Source organism: Barbus barbus (genome assembly GCF_936440315.1).
Source record: "Barbus barbus genome assembly, chromosome: 32".
NCBI lineage: Eukaryota > Metazoa > Chordata > Actinopteri > Cypriniformes > Cyprinidae > Barbus > Barbus barbus.
In genome coordinates, this window is record NC_136760.1 from 16,735,421 (window position 1) to 16,746,303 (window position 10,883).

Here is a 10,883-nt window from a genome sequence, read left to right on the forward strand (position 1 = left end):
GACCGTTGGTAACATTTGGCTTGGAAAATATCAAATCATCTCATTAACTAGCACTCTGGTATCAGGTGAGTGAAGTATTCCCTTTCAAATATCCCTCTCAGTCTTTTTGATTGTCTTGTTTTTAGAACGCATCAGCTGAAAAGTTCTCTGGTCATCTGGCCCTCGTGTTGTTGCCATCCTTATGATTAATACTATCACTTAGCAAGGACACAATGCCAGCCATTCTCAGAATGTGTCAGCCGCCTCACGTACAGCCTTCCGTACCATATTGACACTTAATAAGATCATCTTTCTCCCCGGGTCCTGGCTGTCCACCCTCTCTGTGCGTGGTTTGGCAATCGCTGTGGCCATTATCACATGTTGCTGATGGATACGTGTGTGTGTGAGCACGAGCGCGCAGCTGTTCCTGTTGTTGTGCCATGATAAATGGGAAAGGGGTGTTTAATGGGCCCCTGTGCACTCTTGTGGTTATTTTTCAATCCTGGGTTCAGGGATGGCTCAGGGCGTCGCACCCCCTGGGCCCAGTTTGTACCAAAAAACAAGCCAAAAACAGAAATCACTGAAGAGCTGCAATGAAAACAAACAGTTATTTCATACAAACGCTGCAGTGTTGGTCAGTTCAAAAGAATTTTCCTCAGAGACGAAATTACAGCTCTAATTTAAATGAACAAGATAGGTCCAGTTGCCTAGAAGCCTGAGGTTTGATTAGCCTCCTTGTATGGCAGCCAAATCCAATTCAGATCTCAGCCAGGTTGGCAACTGCTCATAAAGAAGGAATTTTAATGGGGTTAGCGCTTGGCAGCCTCTTGGTCGCAACAGGTCTCCATAGACAAGGTTTGGATCTGACGGTTTTTATGGCATGTGCCAAAATTAACACCTCCTCCTGAGTCTCTCTGCCCCTCTAAAGTGACTCCTGCCTCAGGAGTCCGATGACATGTAATGTCAGTGTAACCAGATTACCAGGTTTGATTTAACCATACAAAAACACGAGTGCTCAATGTCCTCAATGTTGCTTAGTGGAATTCCAATTAATTAAAAAACACAGGCGATCGGTTTCAAACATTAAATGATCTTTTGGAAACCCACTGGATGAGATTGAGTCATAGGAGGCCTGATGCTGACAAAATTGGGTCATAAAACTAATCTGTTTTCATTAATGGTGGCTTATTTTTCTGTCTAGAAAGGCACACTGTAGATACAAGCAACATGCGCTATTTATGCCCACCTTCAAAGGCCAGGGAGGGGGTGGTGAGAGAGAGAGAGAGAGAGAGAGAGATCGGGGGTGGGAGGTGGAAGTTGCTGAAAATAGTGGAAAGCAATTAGAATATCACAAAGTTCAACCCCAGGGGGAAAAAACTGGTGAGATTTTTTTAAACAAAAGAGCTGTGTTCTCAGACAAGCAAGAAACAAGAACGAGATAGGGAGTTAAATGGGGGAGGGGAAGCGTAATGTAACTCACAAGGATCTGACGCCGGAAGGAGTGGTTCATTTCTGGCACAATGCCACAAAGAACTCTCTTCAGGGACAAAAAGATGTCGGAGGCTGAGATTATGTCAAGAGCCACTCAAAATAATTCTAAAGGTGAAGTCAAGCATGCTGGAAACAGAGTTTGGAGGTTATATATCTCAACCTGAAGAGGAAAAGGACAGTTTAAGTGCTAGCATGGGTTTTTGGGTTGCAGTTTGTCTTTGTAATCACTTCTTCCAAGGGCTAGGACGACATTACTGTGCTACCTTTCTCTAATACTCATGTGTTGAGGGGAGTGAATTAAAATGTCACCTGAATTCTTCCTCGTGCTGTTAACCCAGACCACTCTTAATTTGTCTACGCAAGGTGCCCCAGGCCCCATCCTTTCACTTTAGTACTGAATATTGCAAGACTGGATTTAGTCAGTGTAGGCAAGACATTTGGCATACAAACTAATCCCTGGTGAACTGCCTCAAGAAAAGATTTATTCCATGTTTTAAATACAGAGGTCTATTTACCTTAAAGGGATAGTTCACACAAAAATTAAAATTCTGTCTTCATTTATTCACCCTCAAGTTATTCCAAATTTGCAAAACGTTCTCTCATTATTTACTTAATGTCATTGCACATCTTTGAATCAGTCAATCTGGTTCACAAAACCTGTTTGAATGATTTTTTTCACAAATTAGACTGGTTCTTGAGTCCAGCACACTAAATCTAGTAGCAATGGTTAAAGGGATGGTTCACCCAAAAATTTAAATTCTGTCATTAATTTCTCTCTCGTTGTTCCAAACCCGTAAGACTTTCATTCATCTTCAGAACACAAATTAAGATATTTTTGATGAAATCCGAGAGCTTTCTGATCCTGCATAGACATCAACACAACTTCAAGGCCCAAAAAGGTAGTAAGGACACTGTTATAATAAAACTGTAATTTTATGAAGCTACGAGAAAACTGTTTGTGCGCAAAGAAAACTTTTTTATTTCTCTTCTGTCAATGTAACATGAACTATTTTAACGATTTCCTTACTACATTTCTGGGCCTTGAACATGTCAGTTGCATTGCTGTCTATGCAGGCTCAGAAAGCTCAAAAAATATCAAGATCAAATATGAAAAATATCTTCATTTGTATTTCAAAGATGAACGAAGGTCTTAGGGGTTTGGAACGACATGAGGGTGAGTAATTAACAGAATTTTCATTTTTGGGTGACCGTTCCCTTTAATTCCCTTTCCCTTTTATTATTATGGTTAAAATGGCTTCAGAAGACTTGGAATATAGTGCATGAGTCATATGGACCTCTTCTGTTATTTGAAGCTTGCAATAGCTTCCACAATAGTGTCCACAAGAGAAAAAAGGTTACAGATTTGGGACAAAATGAAGGTGAGTGCATGATGACAGAATTTGATTTCATGCTGTGATTGATTAGTGTAGATGGGTTATATGGCTTAGCAATGCTGAGGTTTTGAGTTCACGTCCAATCTGACAAATGCTGATATTCTAATCTGGTAACTTTGCCATTAGCACAAGGGTTATAAATTCAGATCCACTTACTCAGTGACTTAATATGATCGCAATTCTGCCCAATTTCCATCGTGCACTTGAGCGATGCACTTATCAGCAGGTTGTTCCAGAGGGACAGTTCCTGTGGTTTGGATAAAAAGGCTTCAGCTGAATGACAAGTTACCCTAATATCACCCTTGGAGTGTTTCCCATTATTACCAGAGCAACACTGTATCAGAGCATCCTTCTGCTGATGAGAAAAAGTAGACCACTAAAGTAGTCATTGGGATGTCTCTAAACAGCCCGCACATAATAGCTGACATAAATTTGGATCAAAGCAATATCACTTTTATTAGCAGCAATATATCCTTCAGCATTTCTAAATGTAAAACGAGAGCCATGAGAACAATTTAAGTTGTGCTTTACGACCTGTACTTATTTGTCATGTGCTTTTACCTCATCCCTAGATGCCAGTGCAAAGACTGACATTAAAACCATTCAGCTGTCTGACTTTGGCCCTTTGACCTTTTGGCACAGGTGAAATTCCAGCATCTGGAGGAAAAGTTATTTAGTCTACTTGCAGAGACATGGTGTAAGTGGTCAAACAAAGATATTTATGACCCAACTAAATGTAATCGGTATGAATATCTTTCATTATTGTACGACAATAGATGTTAGTGATCTTTAGGCAATGATCTACAATGGTTTGAAATCGAGTTTGAACATTTCTTGCCAGAGCTGTGGTCAGTCTAATGTGATCATGCACACAGTAATCCATTTAAGTCATTTTATGGATGCTCAGCAGGGAGACGGCTCAGTCTCCTGTCTCGGATGGCCTTGACTTCTCTAATTGATCCATAACAGCAGTGAGACACACCGATCGATGAGCGAATCACGTCTGGAACATGGTATTGTACTCCTGCAATTATATTCAAATGTCAATCATGTAAAGATTATTCAGTTTCATAGTTTAGTTCCAGAGAGGATGTATTATGTTTCTTGGTGTACAAACGTAATAATGACAAAGTAAAATTAAGCGAATTTCCAATTGCTTGAGTTGGAAATCTTTTGTCTGTGATATCACAAAGCATAACCAAATAAAACAATGATAGACTGAGATATCACCATGTAATTCATTACTTTTGGGCTATACACTACCATTCAAACGTTTGTGTCTGGTAAGATTTTGTTTTTAATGTTTTTGATTTTTTTAAATGTAATGACTTGCTTCAAAATATTTATAAAACCAGCTGAAATCATTAAAGTCATATGGATTTTAATGCTTCATCTTTCTACAGTCTTGCACACAAAACATATTTTAGATAAGTAATGATTATTCTACCTAAGAATTGACAGAAATATATTCATAAAAAATAAAAAAATACACTACCATTAAAAAGTTTGGGGTTGTTTTATTAAGGTTCTATTAATGTTGTTGGAAGAGGTATCTTATTCTCACCAAGGCTGCTTTTAATTAATCAGAAATATGAAAAAAATGTCCAGTATTATTGTGAAATATTATACAAATTTAAACATTTATTTCAAAATTTAAGTTATTTGAGTAATAGTAAAGCTGTTTTCATCAGCTATTATTCTGGTCTTCAGTGTCACATGATCCTTCAGAAATTAATCTCATATGCCGATTTAGTGCTGAAAATGTTCAAGAAACATTTATGATCATAATCAAACTGCTTAAAATTTTGATGAAACCATGATACCCACGTTTTTCAGGATACTCTGATAATAGAAAGTTCAAAAGAAGAGCAGCTATTTGAAACAGAAATGTTTTGTAACAATTTAAATGCATTTAATGTGACTTTTAATAAAAAAGTATTAATTTCTTATATACAAAGTGAAACTGGCATGAAACTCTAGATGGCGCATTCTGATAGGGCTAACTCAATCTGACCTAATGACATCATTATCACATGGCACAGCTCATTGGTTCTCTCCTGTATCGGTAGCCAATGAGCTCTCTGCTCAACATTCAAATATACGACTAGTGCTTGTTGTAGCAGTTTCACAGCGTGCTTCAGAAACCCTCCACCTTCCCCAGCTCCACCTGTATAGATCTGCTACGAGATGATTCATGCATGCTATAGCGGGTTATTTAATGTATGTTAAATTTGCAGCAGCAGTATTTCTTACATGCTCACAGCAGCATGCTGTGGATGTATTGGCAGTAGCAAGTCTCGGTACTTGCTCTGCCACAGCAGCAGCATAGCAGATCTATTCCCCCAAGACCAAATACATTAACAGTGTCATGTACATTACCATGCCAATCCCTCCAAAAGTTGTCATGACAGAAATATATATATCAAAGCATATTAAATGCAAAAAAATAAGTTACAAAAAAAACTTTTTCACAATATTCAAATTTTTTTAGATGCACCTATATATATATATATATATAACAATGGTCCAGGAGACAATCATTGACACCCTCCACAAAGAGAGTAAGTCACAGAGGGTCATTACTGAAAGGTGTGGCTGTTCACGGAGTGCTGTATCAAAGCATATTAAATGCAAAAAAATAAGTTACAAAAAAAAAAAAAAAAAAAAAATATATATATATATATATATATATATATATATAAGTGCATCTCAAAAAAATTGAATATTGTGAAAGTTTTTTTTTTTCATTAGTTTCATTGTATATATTTAGAGACGGTAGGTGGACAATTTATTAGCTTTCATTTAAGCATGGTGGTTTACAGAATTATTTAAAAATGTCAGATTTGTGATTATGAAGGCATGCAGTTATTTAGATAATAACTTGTGCTCAAATATAATCCTTGTATGATCTCTGTTTGTGATCACACACAGGTCCCAGAGCAGACTGCCATAACTCAGTGTAAATGATGATATTTGAGTTAAAGCAGTTCTGTGAGGAATTTAGCTACTGTAGCTCTTGAAAGAGAGTGTTGTTCTAAACAATGGCTTTCTGTACTACCAGGTCATCTTTGGAAGGATTACTAACGAAAAAATCCAAGGAATCAGCAATCTCCTCAGTGCCACTGTCCATGCACCATGATTCAGTGACCTTGCCATGAAGGGTGTCCAATCTCTATGCTTCTTACAACGATTAAAATGCCCACACTCGATCTAAGTTACAGAGACAGATGATATTTATCTGCACTCGCATGCTAATGAAAACAAGATCCCTTGAAATCTCTGTGACCTCAGCTTAACCTGTCTGAACCTCTCTGAAGCAAAACAAATGAAGCTAAATTAATGATTTAGACAGAAGTGAGTAAAAATGACACTCCTTTGAATATACTTTCCCAGCAAATTGAGAGTCTGCTCACTTCGAGTAACACTCAAAACATAAAAAAAAGATTTTAAGAAATTGTTGTATATTTATTATACATAATCCCCCCCTCCATATTATATATTTTTTTTATAATACTATAATATAATATATAATATATTAATGCAAAAACATAATTACATTGATATGAACCTGCAGAGATCTTACCAGAGCTATCAGAGAAGGTCATATTTGAATTATCTATGGCCTAGAACCCCACCTGTGCTTTTTTCCAGTGACTCCCCAGATGAGATGGCCCTGACAGGGCCTCAGTAATGGAGTCGGACCCAGGTGCACCAGTATCCATTTCCTCTACCAACATGGGCTCCCCTGGATGGGCCGCTCTGCTAGATTGAATGACTCTTGAAACTTTGATGAGCTCGAATGGGCCAGTGCTCCACAGACAAAGAGGGAGTGTTGTTTGCCCAATAGTGCTACTAGGAAGATGCTGGGTCAGCCATGGGACATGGATAAAACCTGTCATTGAAGCCAATCCAGTGCTCATGCCTCCATGAAAACAGGATAATGGGAAATCGCTGGTTTACGCCAAAATGCAAACAGATTGATTAGGCTTGAAAATAGAGCTAGCCTCAAGTTCACCTGTGAAGAAGAGGATAATAGCATACTTCTGTTCTGTGGCATTTCATATTAATAGCTGAACTGTAAAATAACAATAAAAAATAGAACCTTAGGTCATAAAACCAAAGCTGTTTATTATACAAAAAAAGATTTTTAAAAGGTAAAGGTATCAAACGACATCTAAGTCTCAGGAAATACTTTGAAATACTGAGCCCTTTATGGACATTTATGAATCTGCATTAATATGAATATATGCACGGCAGGACATAGTTACACAAGCCTGATCAAAAAATTACATAATCCATCTTCAACCCAGACAGATATTCCTGGCAGCGGACCAATAACATCTTCACAACAAAGCATCTGAAGATGAGATGCATTCCTGAGAGACATCACAGACACGCACAGCTTCAAAAACACATTTCCGTCACATGACATTTATAGAAATAACAATGCTGCATGGGAAAGCTATTTGTAGTTTATATTAGCTATTTGTAGTTAAGTAATAAGCCTCTCACAATAAAGTAGTAAAGCAACCCTTTGAAAAAAGCAGTTAGCTTCAAGCTACAAGCAAACTGACGCAACAAACAAGCAAGATCAAGATCTTGACACTGAATTAATGCCATTTACATAATATGACACAAATATATACAAATGCAGGGTATTTACATCCATTACCACACACAGTTAAAACTCTGCTTGGTGACCATAAACTGCCTACAGTAAAGGGAATTCCCCACCAAAAACTGAAACCATTAAGATAACTATGATAACTAGCATCCACAGCAACGGACGATAACGTTTTGTTTATTATGAGTGCATGCTGCAGTTATGTTTTGTTCAAGTTCTGATTGGCTGTCAGTGTTTTTATTGTTCATCATTTGGAGAGAAAAAAATCCAGTGCTGATTCCATGCTATATTGTTTGTTTGTGTTGTTATTATTATAGTGTGGTGTGGACATCCTTATTCTCATAGAATTACAACATTACCATTACAGTTAACCCTACAGTTATTGTCCTTGATGTGAACGGCCTTTAAATGTGCAGTCACACTTTAACAAAATTTTGGTGGGCAAATTTCGAGGGCAAAAAAGGTTAATTTTCAATAGCATAGCTATTGACAGAAGTCATTTTTAAACCAAAAACACACATATATATATCTGTAGATTGGCAAAGGAAAAATAAAATATTCTGATCAACTATTTATGGACATTGGTGTATTTTATTTGTCATATTGTAGTTTTCTCAAAAGCAATTAGCCATTTGAGGCAGTGATGTTACTACAGTTAAGGGGCTTTTAGGTAATATGCTTCACATTGCGCCAAATGTCAAGTAATCAAGTAATGCATGGCATTAAGTTGCCTACTGCTTTACGTTTAGCATTCTGTCATGATACACTGCTATTTAATTCCTTGCTATTGAATATGCTAGTATTTTCAAAACAGCTGCACTACTGAAAGTTTGCCACTGAAAGCTACTCACCAACACTGATAAATACTGTGAATAGATGTATGAGCATGAAGGAGATGTGAAGGTGAGAAAGTCTTCTCTTTACATATTATTACTTTTTCATCTCTCTCCAAATGAACAGTTAATCATAGCACATCCATAACTAAGATAAACAACTCATCCCCATTGTGAACAGAAAGGAAGGTGGGCTGATTATAAAGAAGGAGAAGAGAGAAAAGAGGCAAGAATGGGGGAGGGGAGGATGCTGGAGTGAAAGTCTGACATGATTTCCCTTTTCACAAACCCATGCATTAAAAGAACCTCCCACACTTGAGGGCGAGGAGAATGAGAGACTTTACATCGCAAGTGATGGTATAGATTTCAGATATTCCCATCAAAAGGGAACATGATCATATCCCCCACATAAGCAATCTTCTCCTGGGGACCTTCAGGGTTCTGCTGGGATCTATGGTGTAGGATACAAGAGAATAGGATAAGTGGATTAGACATTGACACTGCCTCTGGGAGTCCTTACCTTACTTGCCCTGTGAGAGAGAGAGTTTTTAACCGTTTGGTGCACAACGCTGCTTCTTTCATCCAAGCAGGCCTCTCTGTTAGAGCATATTTATCCTGTCAGGCTGCAGCCCAGGGTTCAATACTGCTATTGCGTAATTGACAGGAATGCTACCCCACCAATGGAATTTAATTAAAACCCCTGGAGAGTCAGAGTATCTTGACAGGTAATTGAAAAAAATGCAAGGGACAGAATGCCAAGCTCAGGAACAATAGGATGCTTGGAAACTGCTGTGCAATGAGGAAATCCTAAAACACTGAGGACAAATCAAGTTACTAGGCCAGAATCAGACAGAAGAAGTTCACTGTATCTATCCATGCTTTAGACTGTGTAAGGAATTTAGAGAGATACATGAAGGCTAACATACTCTGATCATGACAGATGGAGGATGAATGTCTGCTGGCCATGCATGAAGCACAATTCATGCATAGTTGCTTCTCTTCATAAGCTACGGTCTGATTAGAGGAGAAATGTGAATAAAGGGGAAAATCAAATGCATAATACTAGGTATATTAGTCTTGTATGATGCAACTGTCAGACCCACACACAACTTTAATATAAACTGCATGCTCAAAAATATTGAAACATATTTGAGCTATAGCTATGTGGAAGGAATAGCACATTCATTCTTAAAATCAGAAACAGTCACATTATAAGATATAAAATCAGTATTTACCCTTATATAAAGTCAAATTGTGATCATCTTCTAGTCACATTATGAGAATAAATAATAAATGGGAGGAATAAAGGTGCAATGACAAAATATGAAGTTGTATTTGTGAGCTATAAACAAATATGGGAAATAAATTTGAAGTAGTGAGATATATAAAGATCAAATGATAAAAAAACAAAGTAGCAATAATTAGAAAAAAAGCTCAAAATCATAGTAAATAGTGAAAAATCATTTCAATATCATTTACATAAGTTGAAATTTAGGGGTTAGGGTTCGGGACAGTCACCTCCTAATTGAAAGTACCCAATAAATGATTATTGTATATATATTAGCCTTACTAATATTTTAAATATTATTGTGGGTTTCAATAGACAATAGAAGGAGCTTAATAAACATCTAAGATTTGAATACTTAAATAGTTTTTAAATGTGTTTTTGGTTGTGGGAAAGCAGTTTGCACCAATTCTGTAGAATGGCCCATATGTGTGTGTGCGTGCGTGCATGCATGTTCACTACTCACTGTGTTCACATCTATTAACAGCACCAGACATGTTGATGTGACCATTTCAGCATGTGCTATAACGGACAGCACAGTCACCACGTTGACGACCTCAATTATACAAATCCAAAAACGCACCAGACAACTCCAACAGTTACTGTCACTTACACAATGTGGTTCCTCTTCCTTTCCATCTAATTAAAATATTACGCTTTGTCAAATGTCTGAAATGTATGTGCTTGAAAATCATCGCGTCTATTTTTAAACCAAGGTGGTTACATAAATCTTCACACAAAGAAGGAGATCTGAATGCCGATCTTTTCTGACTGACTCTCCCCTCCCTTCTCACCACAGTCCGTCTTTCTCCGTCCTTTTCCGGACCTCTTCTCTTTCTTTATGGGCATTCTCAGCGAGACGGTTATTCCAATGGAATAAATATTCAATTATTCACACTGCGATTGTGTTGCTATGCCATCAGGTCTGCAGCACACTAATAGAGATGGTAGGCTGCTTTTACTATAGTAGTAGAAAAAGATGACCAACACCCTCCCACTCTCAAATCCATCCTGGCCTTCGACGCAATCTCCAGACATCCTCATTAAAACTCTGTGTATTGATCCATGTGTTCTGCTTTCTCCAGTTTAGTGACTGACTTGTGTCTGTTAATGACCCAGAGCGGAGACAGCACACAGAAGACCCAGCTGACACCCTTGAATTATAGAAACTCAAATTTACTCAGCTTCAGCAGACTGCTGTGCCTCCTGCCTTCGTAATGCTGTAAACGTTTTGGTCAACCTGGTCTTCTAAAATACACAGGAAGGTCATTATATAG